Genomic DNA, 15,616 nt, shown 5'->3' with positions numbered 1-15,616 from the left:
CAATTCACAATCAATACACTCGTATTATGAGAATATATTGAATCACATTATGTTTTTATCGATAACTATTTAGAGTAGCGAAAAATACTAAACACAATTCTAGGAATAAACTAATAAATTAATATTCAACGATATACGTTGAAACTAAATTGATATTATATTTATTATTATTATCATCATCGCTTGAGAGTGTTTTATAAATGTTTTTTTTTTTTTCGTTAATTGAAAATCATATGAACTGGAAACGTATCTCACCAAAATAACTGCACGTAAAAAAAATGCAATAAATTCAATATTTCTCCTGAGCACTTATTCAGGTGACGAATAACTTGATACGTTTGTTTAGTGGAGGGAAAAAAATAGAAGATTAAATTATGTGGAAAAACTGTAAATAAAACCAAGCTATCCCCTTGTCCCTGGGGTCAATAATTTATAAAGTCAACCCATTCAACTGAAATGTGATCGGTTCGAAAAGCTTTGTTGAGGTCACGAATGACAAATTTCTTTTACAAACAATGTCGGGACTTTCACCCTTTCAGGGCCCCCGGATAATATAAAAGAGGAGTATAATATTTTATTTTCTATAAACTCAATGTCGGACAGTCCGTAAAAAAAAAAATGTTTAGGGTCATTTTTGTATACACATAGGAGCAATACGATTTAATAGGTCCTCTTTAATTGCGTTTTGTGTCAACCATTTGCATACTACATCCACGCCGCACAGACCTATATAATAATATGGCGTCACCGCCGACGCATTTTCACTTCGTGATTATTAACTTTATGCGAACAGCCAGCGTTGAATAATTGTGGAAAATTATAGAGTATTCTGAAAACTATATAAGTAAAATAATGGGGGGAAAAAATTTGCACACACAATATCTCGTATATAATTCTAGTGCGTTGTGATATGCGCACAAAGATATTTGATATTTATTTATTTCGATTCCAATGGAGTGCCTACCAGGGTACATTAATTTCCTCCCTTGGACAAAACAATTGCGTACACGCGATCCATCCCACATCAGCATGTAAATGCATTCGACCCTTTCGCTTAATCGTATTCTCGTCAATTTAAATGTGTCTATTCTATAAATCCAAATTAATTTACCAGCAGTTGAATGTAGTTTTTGTTATTTAATATTATTATTTTATCAGAAGACGGATGAAATTAAATAAGTCTGCCTAATGATACTCTGCTGTAGCTTCGTAAGAGAAACAATTTTTTTTTAACGGAATATTTGAAAAAATCCTCGATCATTAATATCGATAACTCTGACTAATGGGAATATTAATAACATTTAAAAGTTGTTCGAGATTTTTTTTTTTTTTTTTAATACTGACAATACCAATAGTTTCAAATTTAAACGATAAATTATTGCATTTTTAAAGTACAATGACAACGGCGATAAAGTTTTAAAACAAGATTGTTCGGATTATTTATGATAATAAATACACCGCAACGAACGTTATAATGCAAGCAAATAAACTTAAAATTTGTCTTAGAAATATTATGTTAAGACCAAAATAAATACGATAACAAATCATTCGAATATCCCTAGCATTCGCCGTGTAATATAATATTCTATTAAGACTAATGTGTTTTGTTTTTTTTTTTTTTTTTTAACGGTGGTTAACTGATTTGGGACGTAATTCATCAGTTTGATCAACAAACGCGGAAGTAATAATAGTTGTATTTAAATAATTTACTACCCCAAAAGTCATACCTAGTTATACTGTTTAGGAAGTGACGCACTGTTGGCTGTTCCGACGGGAAGTCAAAACGTATCATTATTATTATTATTATCATTATTATTATACATTGCGTACGCGTGAAATATGTGCATCACGTACGTGACGATGTCGTGCGAATTGAAAATTCGCGTGTTCTAGCAGGTACAGTCTACAAAAGAATGGTTCTCAGACGAAATAACAAGGCGACACGAACAACAGAATCGTTTATTGTGTGTACCTACACTGAGTCGATCCTGCGTGTAACTATGTAAGTACTTATATAATATACATATATACTAGCATAATATCTTGTTCTAGTAAAAAAACCTGTCGAGTCTTGTGTGAAGAGACCGCAATCGAAGACTATTTATCGGTAGATAAGTTAAGTACACAACTCGGAAATAATTTAATGATATTTATGTGATTGATATGCCATTATTTTATGTATTTGCGCACACGGTCAATAAAAATATTGTGAGTTTACGTTTTCGCAACGCGCATAATAATATGAACGTAAAATGTACTATGTACAAATATGTTACGATAATATTATATAATATATATTATAATAATAGCATGTTACAATATTTATGAGCACACGCTTTTATGAAGGTATAGACAAACTTGTTTCGTCCACATGCGTTTACATAGTGCAGCCATGTGCCATGGACCCTCGTTCAGCTGAGCGAGCCGTTAGCATGCCTACACCTAACCCTCCCAACGACCAATCCCAACCCGCCTAAAATAAAAAACGACATCGGGACGCAATAAAATACGTCCACATTACATTTATCTATCTCACAAGCACAATTGTGTTTGCATGTCAAGTCTAAGAGAGGAGCAAAAAAGTGGTTCGCATCTGGGTAGGTTCCCAAGTTAAGCGCGTGACTTGTGTACTTACAAACTGAACACACCGCCGCGCCGAGTACGCTATAAATTATTAACTTCTTACGTCGCGATTGGACTTGGAGTAAGCAAGACGGTTCGGCAGGGAAAAAACAATGTTCCTTAGTCCGCGCAAACATTGTTACTAAACTTCGTGTACCTATGATACTAAAATGAGCGTTAATTTTGTTATTATTTTTTAATTATATTGTACAACAATTTATTACTAAATCAACAACATTATATGCGCAGAAACTTTTCGCGGACTTATTCGACCGCTCCATAAACTTCGCAGTACTTAAACCGTAGCCATACACATTAAATGTATGCATGACAGTTTATTATGACGTACACGCTTGTAATATAATTATAACTACATAACATTATATTGGTTGAACTACAATAATATAATATTATTTTTAATATCAACGCCTTACGTTTTAAACGATAATATTGTCTTCCTTTTATTTATTTATTTTTAAATTTATTATTCAGAGCAGTTTTACTAGTTATACTCGGGGTAACACCGGAATAAAGGATGATGCAAAGTAAGCACAATATTATTTTCCATATTTCTCTCTATCATACGTATTATACGCTAAATACCAGGAAACACGGAACGAAAAGATATCCCTATTACCATAAATAAACGCAATATTTTACAAGACCACTCGTTTTGTTAGCAATGACCTATTTTATTATCACAAAGAGACAACAAATTAATAATTCATTTACATTTTCATACTATTTTATAAACATACATAGGTATGTATGTTTATAAAATATATATTATATAATATATAATATATATATAGATATATATTATACTTATATGCGTAACCTGACTTTACTCCTAATTTTTTTTCTATTCAATATGTTGTTATAGAATATTAAATTTGTTCCAAAGGATTATGCAAGAACAAAACATGTTTGAAAACTTGAAGATTATATTCATACTTTGTAGTCTATAATGTTGTTTAATGTTTCATTAGTTTTAAGTGGGACAATCACGTACTTTCAGTATAATTTGACCTCAAACAAATTAAAGTTATTTATATAAAAAGGTTATCTTTGTTTTTCCTTAGTAAAAAATAAACTTACATCTACATTAAGTATCAACGTTATCGTGTAATAGTATACACTGATATTTATATAAATGAAAATGAAAATTGTTTAAACGAAAAAATGTGCTGGAGATTTAGAATTAAAATTTTAATGAAAAAAGGATCGTATTATTAAAAAAAAATCCCTTTCCGTGTTCAGTTGATACTTTTCAATGATATAAATCAAGTTAGACCTTCCGATGAATCTGCAAAGCAGTTATTTTTAAATTACGTACGGAAAATTGATTTGAAAAATACCATATACATTTATATCATATAATATATATTATATATAGTATAATATACCATGTGCCGATACTTAAAATTACTTTTTTAGATGGTATATTTCTTTTTTTTAACGAACATTATCTACAAATTTGTTCATATTAGCTTGAGCTTTTCGGTGTAAAACTATCATTTAAACCAAATAAAAAATGTTTAAATACTAAACGTAATCATTAAGTGTATATACATTATTTGAATTAATTTATATTAATTAATTTTTTTTTATATAATTTTTTTTATTTCTATAACAATAGATTTTATTTACTTACCGTTTTCTACATTCTTGTTTATTATTCTTGAATCTGAAACTAAAACAATTATAACTAATTAGTATAATATTGAAGTTTATTTTACCTAAAACAAAAGTTTATGTATCTTTATAAGGTGCATATACTATGCACTATACTGTGCATACAAAATAATTGTTACCATTCTTCTCCTTAGGGCTTAGATAGTCAAGGTTTATTAACCGTTTTACATTTATGGACAATATAATAATTATACTATTATGGTCAGAAATAAAGAATCTAAAACATGCGTGTTTTCTGGTTCAAAATTATAGTCAACTTTTATTTTATTTTTTCACTGAGTAGAAGAAACTGGATGGGTAAAAATGTATGAATAATAATCAATCAATGGCCGATAAATATCAAATTTAAATTAACAAATTATATTTCTAAAAGTATATTAAATTGATACCTAATTGTTTCTAAATGATTGCAATCAATGTTAAATAGACTGTTAAATAAACGAATGGTATTTTAAATGACATTAATAAATATATATTATAATAAGTTGTCTAACATTATTAGATAGAGTTTATAATTGGAAGTAGTATCAATAGCTGTCCACTTCACTCTCGTTGTAACATCTAGTTAAAATATTATTTTAATTACTTATTGTATTGTTTATTCATGCAAATTGTAAATTTTATCTTTGATAAAAAAAAGAAAAAAAAAATTATAATAATTTCAATCATTGTAAATATATAAATACACGAAATATAACAAAATAATTCAATTATAAATAATTTTAGAAACTATATCATGACGGATATATTAATTTTGAACAATTCACTGCACATTAATAATAATTAATTCATCATATTATTATTGTAACAATTCATGTACACGCAAGTGAACATGAATTGTGGTCTAATTAGTAATTACTATATTTATGATATATAAATTTGTATTCAATGAGAGCGTTGTATTGATATGAAAATAATGCTAAAACTGATCCTAAATGAATATATTCATAGTGCTATGCAAAAATACACAAACTTTTAAACCAATCATAATATATTATATTATAATTTAAGTTGTATATTGGTCATTGATTAGCAAATTAACAGTATACCATCATTATTGGATTATTATTTATTGCGATATTAATAATGAATTTAGAATATAAGTCAGAGTTAATGTAAAACATCGTAGATATGTATAATTCTTTAAAAATCATCATATCATAAATTCGTATAATGTTTTAAAAATTATTAATCTTTATACATTGTTTCATGAGTTACACGCGTGTGTACGACGACTGCACTGTTGCCTTAGTTCTTTACAAAACAATGATTTCGATATAAGTCTTAAATAAATATTATAAGCTTTTTCATTTTGTGTAACGTTTAAAGTTTAAATTTAAAAACTTATCATAAACGTTTTCACTGTATTACCATACCCGGTCAAATAACAAAACTTTTACAGATTAAAAGTATCATTGTTATATAGCCTAACCGATTAGGTGTTTGAAAGTACTTTATAATGTGACGCATAATTTTATTTTAGAAACGCTTATTTTTGGAAGTATAATAAAATTAAAATTAAGCAGTGGAAATAAATAAAATCTGTCACATAATATACAATTAATAATTTCCAACTCTAACATTTCGTCGACACACTATTCGCCGCGAAGGGTTAACCTCCGAACGAAATATCAATTATACCAATAATGTACCTATCTCATTAATATACAGCAATATTAAGATTATGACATGTGTTTCAAACCTCACTACTCAAAATTTTTCCATGGTTCCTGATTAATACATTTTGAGATTTTAAACACAAATTTCGATTTATTTCTCAATTCAAATCAGGTGCACTTTATTATCCAATTTACTAAAATGTGAAGCTTTATTTCTCGTTTATGCATAAATCCGCAGCTCATAGACGTGCCACGTGAGCATGGGATATGCGGCCCGGCGAAACGGTCATGGAAAATCTTGACTGCGACGAATTTTCCTAAACTAATAATTGTCGTCGCTCGTAGAAACATTTTTTCGCTACAGATTTTTTGTTTCAACGGAAATGACACTATAAAATCATACTTTAATATATATATTACACAAATTGAGTATAGGTATATACATTGAATGTAACATTGCATGCGAATTGCGGAATTTATCGAGTATCATGTAAAACCAAGTGACATTTTGAACGTTGTACAATGGTAGTGCATGATATCGATTTTATAAGGCTTTCCGGTCAAAAAAAAAACTTAATGAAATGTTAAAAAAATAAAATAAAAACAATTGTCTGAACATCGCCGGCACATGTATTATATACGGAATCTCGCGCCGTTATGACTTAATCCGACACGGTATAGTCATGTGGGGGAAAGGGAACGTTTGAAAATTGTTCAGTTAAATTACGACTCGGAAAATGTCCTACCTAAACGACCCGTCGCGTGTTTGCCATCGTATAAATGTATTATATATACAGCTAACAGCCGAAGCGTATATATATCAACATGAATACAGCCAATATTCGTCCGGAAAAAACTGGTCAGAATTTCTTTTTCCCCTTTCGTTTTATCGTTCTTAATTAAAATTGGCAGAGCTGTATTATATATATACTAGCTGTATAGTAATAATAATAATAACAATAATATAACAACGATATCCCTCCTCCCGCTAACCACTAGTCACTGCCATCGACGAAACATACGGCTGTAAACAGTACGCGTCTGTATACTACTTCAAATCAGACGAAAAAAGTGGTCTTTTAACCTAACGTCGTTTTATGTTATGTATTTTAATTCGTGATTATTTATCCGAAATAATAATATTATATTTAATATATATTTATATACTTAATTTGCTTTTTTTTATTAATTTTTTTTTTACATTTAATTTGCCCTTTTACGTACAGGTTACTATTGCAATACATTTTGAATGATTACATGCGTGTATTTTAGATTTTTAATCGAAATACAAAAATATTTTAAACAAAGCACCACAGGGTTTATGTATAGGTATATTGTTTAAATTTGTTTTCATCAATATTTCTTTGATATTGTTAATAATTATGGTATTGTGCCGGGTTTCGATTAGAAATCTTATAATTGATTTTTTTTTTTTTTATATCTTTACGTTATATATTATTTTCATACCAAACCAAATAGGTACGATAATGCTGAATTTTGTTTTTATATTATACTGACTTCGCAATTATAATAATACTTTGAAACACGCGATAATACTACAACTGATTCATGATTATTAAACTAAGCAGATAACCCATAAAAATAATATTTCAGCATTTATGAGTGTAGCGAGACCGCATTATGCATTTCTTTGTTTATATTAAGTTTGATTTAAAATACATTTTTTTGATTTGATAACATTATTAATAGAATATTACTATAATATTGGTATTTAATTAATAATTAAATATTTTTCACAATATTATTAGTACAATAAATTTTCATTACAATCTCGGAAGAAAACATTTACTTATATAGGGTTTCATAGTAAGAACTGATATAATATGTAGGTAATCGGCTAACTACCTATTTAATAACCTTTTCTCTTATACATTATATAAAAAAAATTATTTTATATTATGGTATTATAAGATAACTGTTAGTTATATGTATACTAAATATATATATATATATATATTATCGTTAAGAATAACAATTATAAAAGATGAGTTAGCTATAATAATTAAAGGTGTGAACTATTTCTGTTAAATCTGCCTTTACATACCTATCTGTAACACTAATAAAACAGTTGTTATTCGTGCAACGATATTCTACGTAAATTAGTTAATTTTTATTTTCGGACTTTTTATTACATACGAGATTCTACCTAAAAAAAAAACCTGTTAAAAACATGCATTAGATCATGTTAAAACTTTTATTTGCAACGTATTTTCTAAGGTTATTTGTTTGTGTAACTCTAAGCTGGTATTGGATTTTGTTACATCTAACTTTGTTGTATTGTTGGTAATATCGGAAATGCTAATCTCAAATCGCACGTAAAAGCTTTGTTTTGAAAATCCGTTTGTTTGGTTTAAAAATATGTATATATATACATATATATATAAATATATATATATAATCATATTTATATTTTTGTTGGTATAGAAACTGAATAAATTGTATTTTCGGAACAAATCACGTAGTTTATCTGCCTTAACAAAAATATAACTAAAAGCATAGTACATAATATATAATAATAATTTATAACGCGAAGAATGGTTATAAATAATCATCATTTTTTACAATTAGGGATGGGATTATAACGCCCAAAAAAAAAAAAAATCGAAAAATGTCCCTAAAATAAAATAACAGAAATGCCTTGATAATCTTAAAATATGCACTATAAAAATACGTTTAAAAATAATGTAACGGAAATATTGTATACATTGGTGAATTTTATTTAAATATGATCCAAAACATAAGTAAAACGGTAGTAGACATGTATTATATACCTTTACAAGTTTGACATTTTTTAACTACAGGTAAATATTTTTTACCAATATATTAGTTTTTATAAAAATAATACATTTTGTACCTTAATTTATGTTAATTTCAAATACAAATTATAAAAATGTTTCTAAACTTCGAAAAATTTCCTAAAAAATGAATTTTTTAATAATAACACGATTGAATTAATTAAGATCTCACACATATGCAACATATTCTACATTTTAATACACAAACAAAAAAAACCAATAAGAACTGGCTTTGAAACCATCACAACTTTTTGAAAATATGTTAAACAAAACCTCATAGGAACCAACTACTATTTAAATATTTTTAACTAGAATTTTAAACTTGAGAGTGAGTAGTTGAAGTAGTTGATTAATTATTTTTTCATTTTATTAAATTATTATTATAATAATAATAAATTATAGTGTATTTAAAAACAAGGTTAAGAAAACAATAATTTAATAAGTAAAATTAAAAATAAAATCATATAATTGTATTCACTAAGCTAATAAAAACATAAAAATAATACCTTGGTAAATACTAGGTTAGAGTAAAATGAACGTGATAAAATAATAATTAGAATAAAATATGTACCCATATTCAATAATAACGATTTAACCATTAACAATAACTAGGTTAAATTAGATCGGGTTTAGGTTTGCCGATCGTGTGAAACGATAACTATATTGAATGCCAGTTTTTAATAAAGTGCTCGTATTAGTACTTGTATAGTGTATACGATTGAATTCATCGGCGTATACATACATTATCACAAACAAATAATGTTGAAAATAATGAAAATTAACATAGACTGAAAGAAGAATTTTGAATTTTGAAACATATAACTGTCAATATAGATTTTATTGATAATAATAAGTTAGAAAAGTTAAAAGTTATTTGAATACAGTTTACAGACTTCAATCTTCAGCCTTAAACTCAGTATTTGTACCTGTAACAATATATTATGGGTAAATCAAACGCTCTCGACTTATTTCGCCATTTAGTAAAAAAAATTGTCTCAACAATACAATTCCAACCTATTTTTTACAATCTCAAACTCTTTATGTATAATCTTCTTCCGTTTCCGATTTGGCCACACCTGACTTCTGTAATTTATTTCTTTAAACTTTCATTGAATAACTCATATGCACACTAAAAAACTAACCGACTATAATTGACATTCCTCAACTTGTATTCAACTGTCCCTAATTATCAGCACAATGGGCCCTCTTATTTTCCCTTATTAAATCATCCAACAACCCCTTCAATAATAAAATTGTATCCTCCATTCAACTAATAAATAATATATTCTTTATTTTATCATTTTATATAATTTGTTTCGTAAATAATTTATATATTCCAAATTAAAATTTTAATTTTGTAAAGTGAATTTAAAAAAGGAATCGCTCTGGTGTACAGTTAAAATTTAGTGTTTCTTGTAGGACAAAATTGCCTCCAGTTATAGAAAAAAAAATAAATATTATTATTATTGTAAAATTAATGTATTCAATGTTTAACGTATAACCTAAAATTAAGCTAAAAAAAAAATAACTTTAAGTTAGATTAATAAATATTAACTGAATCTTGCTAACATGGTTACAATAAATTTATGTTTTTTTTTTATATATATTCCTAATTAAAGTAATTTTGAATTTTCATATTCTCTAAAAAATGAATTTATATGTATTACCATTTAAAAGGCATTATTTAAACTTAAATCAGAAAAAAAAATTCACATTACGAATAATTATATATTGTAAATAAGATAAAAATAAATTGATCATAGTAAGAAATTAATAAAATACAACGTACAATTAGTCACTGATTTAAAGATTATTAACAGATACGAGCTCATAAATATATTTTTAATACTTATCAATACAATTATCATATATTGTGAGTAATTATTTTTTATTCTTCAATCTAAACTATCTACTATATTATTTTACCATTGTATTACCTTTGTGGTATTAAGTGTTTACTACGATTAATTATTTCCGAAATGTTTATAAATTATACTACCTATTTCATTATAATATGCTTTTAACGTGACTTTTATTAAATCACTATCTAACAAAGTGGTCATTACTAATTTAAATATTTAATTAAATTATTTTTCTAAAAAATTAACTTATCTCATAATAATATTAAGTAAAGTGTTAACTCAATCATAACTCAACAGATGTAATAAAATATAATATATCATTTAATTGGAAACAAATATAGTTAACTTAATTTAACTGAGTTTAAAAAATATAATTAATTTGGTCAGCGTTGCGGACTCGACATCTTTCTAATTTCTAAAAATCATGGAATGTAACAAAAATCAAAACAGTCGTTGTTCTTTTGGGAATCAGACGGAAGCTGAAAAATTATAAAGGTCCCGAGTGAATATACCAATCAATAAATAAAATATGCATAGCCTTCAGCAATCGCGCAATTAAAAATCCACGACGGTCACGGGAGAGAAAAAAATACGAGGTTTTGAAAACCGTATTAAAAGTCGTTTATTTTAAGGATTAACAATAAAAACGTAGATATTTGCTCGTTTATCGAATTTTATTTGCCACGGTGTACGGAATAAGAGAAGAGCTGCGCGTGGTATTTATTATAAACACCCTATGCAAATAATGGTGCAAAACACTAAAGAATTCCAGGAATTTTCTTTTGCTTAAATAATGTAGATTAGTATTTTTAATTGTCCTATAAATGATGCATGTTTCAGCGAGTTTACGCTTGCTTGTTTAAGTATTTTTTTGGGTCAATGGTCTGTTATATATGTTCATGAAATCTGCCCTATATATATTGCGCATTAAATAAATGCGCCATGTACAATATGTACATAATATAAAAACACTATGTTTTAAACACTGTTCACTGGTTATAATTTTCTGTACCTATTAATTTCTATAAATATAAAATAAGAAAATATTATGTTCAGTTCGGCAATCTCGCGCAGTGCCGTATTACCGTAATAAAGGTAATTATTAACAAATCGATTCATTATTGCAATAGCTTTCTATAGCGAATTAAACATATTTGCAAAAAGTATTGCGCAATTCCATATAACCGTCATTTCATTTTTTTTTTTTTTTTTATATTGCTGGCATAAAATAATAATATATATTTATTGTTCAAGAGTCCAGAACTGCAGCTTATGCCATGGTAGGATATCGTATTTTATCAATTTCAAATCATTTTTCTTTACTTTTGTTCATAAATCAAAGACATGATTAACTTCCCAACCTCAAATCTTAAATAAGTTAGTGAACAATCACAATAAATTGATAAAATTCATTAAGCAGTAATATTTGACTTAATAATAATAAATAATAATAATAAAATCGTGTCGTAAAATATTTATGAAATATGATTAGGTACATTATGTTTATTACAATTAGATAACTTTAAAGTCGTGTTTCATTATCTGCGTAATTTATGATATTGGTATTTTTTGAATTATCACCAAATGCTATCCCAGAAAACATTAATCAGCCTTCCAAAGAACTGCAATAATAATTATAATTCACAAAACAAGCCATGTAATTATAAAAACTATTAAAACAATAATCCAATTTATGATTTAACCTTATAAATTCTAGTTTGAAAAGTCTATAAAAAACTTATTAGTTACTGTACGTTAATAAGTTATACAAGACTTACCGAAATTATAATATTAATGTTAAACTATTGAAGTACTTACACGTGCGTTAATTTAGTACATCGTATTAATATTTCATAAACTCACACTCTTTGTATCCAACTTTCTAAATGTATACACTTTATATAAAATAAAATAACACAATCTTGTTTCAGAATGTTCATTATATTTACTGACGACGATCGATTTAAGCCCTAGCGAATATAAAATATATATTTAAACAAATGGTTGATCGAAAATCCTGGGCATAATATTGTGTCGAGTTAAGAGAGCAGCGTTTACATTATAATGGTCAGTTTGATTGTATTTCGTGACAAAAGCGTTTAAGTGGTGCAATTGGTCACGTCCGCCAGTCACATGCCTCGTGTATTATTAAAACATCTCTATTCAAATCATCCAAAGTGAATATATTTTTTACGTGAAAGTAATGCACTTTGCAATGCAAATAAAATTTGAATGGTCTGTCAATACCATGCGAGTGAAATATTAAAAATTATGTACACTTGAATAACAGTTCAACTCGCAAATTCAGTTGACATTTCATTTGCGAAAATGTGTTACTGATATTAAATTCAAGAATTCAAATAGTTCAATAATTTTATTAAGTCGTATAAAATGTTTAAAAATACATTTACAGTTTACGCATATAGTTTTTTTTTTATCTAATAAGTCATATTTAATGACAAAAAAACCAACTCGATACATGTCTTAGGTTTTCTTTTAACTCTTTTTTAATTCGGCCGTTGAAAATCAACTGCTGTACTTTCACAGATACATAGTAATTTGTAATTATAAGCTAATAATAACACTATATATAATATATCTTTTATAATAACGCTTAGATAAGAATTAATCTTAAGAACTCAAGGAAATTTCAAAAAACAAATTATGATTCATTTTCACCACGCACTGTAGACACTGAAAAAAATATACATTATTTAATATGGCCTTCTAAATATAATACAACTTAATAATATATAAAATGCAATATTTGATAGAAATTACAAAATACGATAAATTAACAAGTTAATCGTATAAAAAATTATTAGAGTATAGTATAATATAATATCATTTTATGAGTTAAGAAAATACCTATATAAATATTTGCTATGACGAAAAAAACCAATAAAATTTTAAATAAGAGATCAACTGAAATCACGAAATAAGAATAGTGGGATGTAGGTATTAGATTAAAAGTTGAGGAAAAGACTTACTGACAGATGTGACGTAATTTATATGAAAATAAGTTGTTTTTTCGAATTTTTAAAATTAAGAAAAACTGATTCACTTATTTAAATACCCAATAAATATATATAACAAGACTGATATTGATAAAAAAAAATATGTATATATTATATAAAAGGGCTACATTTATTAATTTATATTTAAATGCCAGACAACTATGTAAATAGAAAAAAAATGTTCGCAAATGTATAGCTTATTCTGCTAGACTTTTTAGAATTTTATAAAATCAAGTATAAACCCTAGTAAATCCATTCCCTGCTTATGACAACATTAAATTGGCTGACTCTGTGATAAAATCAAAATTCCCGTGCGTACTATAATAACATAATAAACTGGATTTTTTTTAAATTGAAGTAAAGTATATAAAATTGATTATTAAATGATAAAAATATTTTTAAATGTCATCATTGTTGGCACTATGACTATTTTCACACAAAATATAAATACGAATTACAGATTGCATATCTATTTTAACATAAAATATCATCCGATTTGTGAAGTATGTAATAGAATCTCGATAAAAGTAAATTATAATGCGTTTGTATAATATTATTATACAAATTGACACCGTACTTAACTTTATTTTTTTTTTCAATTTTTCTTTTTATGATGGAAGGTATGATGTAAGACATTTTCTCAAACGGAAACTCAACTAAAGTAAGTTGTCAATCGGCTCTAAGTTATCAAATGTTATGAAGACGGATGATATAATTTAAGTCTACCGGGAATACCTACTATTGTTAGTAGAAGAGACACATAATAAATCGACTCTACAAAAGACAAAATAAATAAATATAATAAAAAATAATGGATTTGTAATAATTTAACCTAATTTATTTGAAACAGCACACATATTATAATCCTACATTTAAAAAATCTTATATACACTTTAAATGATATACATACTTTATTTAAATAGCTAATCACGTTACATTCTGCACTACAGTGGAAAATGATTTATACAAAGATCAAACTGAAATATATTCAAGAAAATATTTTAAGAAAACCATAGTTTGTCGTGACATCGTAAAACTTCAAGTAAATGATCTTCATGCTTATTATGGTAAACATATCATATATTATATTATAATATATTGATATAATATGGTCATCGTATGGATGATATAGGTATTGGTGGGATGGGAAATGGATTTTAAACTGCATCACAAATACACTGGAATCAGTTTAATGTAATTAAGCTGTTACGCCAACACCTCCCTTTATCACTGCCACCGTTTAACTTAGTTTTAGAAACAAACGTATACAGCTCATTTTATCAAATTTGTTAAATTAGCATGATAGATATATAATGTTATATATTTGTGTTGTATCAACGTAAACATTTTCGGGCCAATAACAAATTGTTTTTTTTTTTTTAAATATCATTGTAAAATTAAGAATACATTTTTCACATCAGCGTTAAAATCTAAGCTCGTTGCTGCTGGTTAGTAAACGTATAGTCAATTATTACGAAAACAAATAAACTATATAGTAACGTTTAATGTCAGCGGATATTTCTTATTACACATTTATATTGTCGTATAATAGCCGTCCGTCTATAATTTGTGGCTAGCCGTGCGTAAATAATTTGAGTTACAAAAAAAGAAAACGGTTGCTTTTTAACTGTATTAATTATGATACGATGGAATTTAAAATGGAAACAGTTTGTCGCAAAAATATGAATAAAGAAAACATCTGCTGTGGCTTATTTTATACCTTATCATATTATTGTGGTAAACCTCAACTCGTCACGGGAATATTTCGCATTATAATAAACATCCTTTGAGCATGCTTTTTTATAGTAAACCAAGGTAATTAAATTAAACATGTATTTAAAATCATGAAATAAAAGGTTTTTCGAGCCTTTATATTTAAATTTTAAACAGAATGTTTACTCTGTTTAAAGTGATACCTATCTACCTATATAGTACCTACATATTTACACTTTAAAAGTTTTCTGTTAGTTACAATGGTCGTATTT

At 26.6% G+C, this 15,616-nt stretch overlaps 1 protein-coding gene across 2 annotated transcripts in view; it reads right to left on the bottom strand.

Moving 5' to 3' along the window:
• Positions 1–15,616, bottom strand: part of LOC132919766 (chaoptin-like) — a 200,760-nt gene that overhangs the window by 73,662 nt on the left and 111,482 nt on the right. For both annotated transcript variants that reach the window (XM_060981587.1, XM_060981588.1), the window contains one exon: positions 4,277–4,315. The gene's annotated coding sequence lies outside the window, so the exon portion shown is untranslated. The remainder of the gene's footprint in view (positions 1–4,276; positions 4,316–15,616) is intronic.

This window comes from Rhopalosiphum padi, chromosome 2 (assembly GCF_020882245.1).
Source record: "Rhopalosiphum padi isolate XX-2018 chromosome 2, ASM2088224v1, whole genome shotgun sequence".
Lineage (NCBI taxonomy): Eukaryota > Metazoa > Arthropoda > Insecta > Hemiptera > Aphididae > Rhopalosiphum > Rhopalosiphum padi.
Note: the sequence above shows the minus strand (reverse complement) of the source record. Positions and strands in the feature narration are given on the sequence as shown.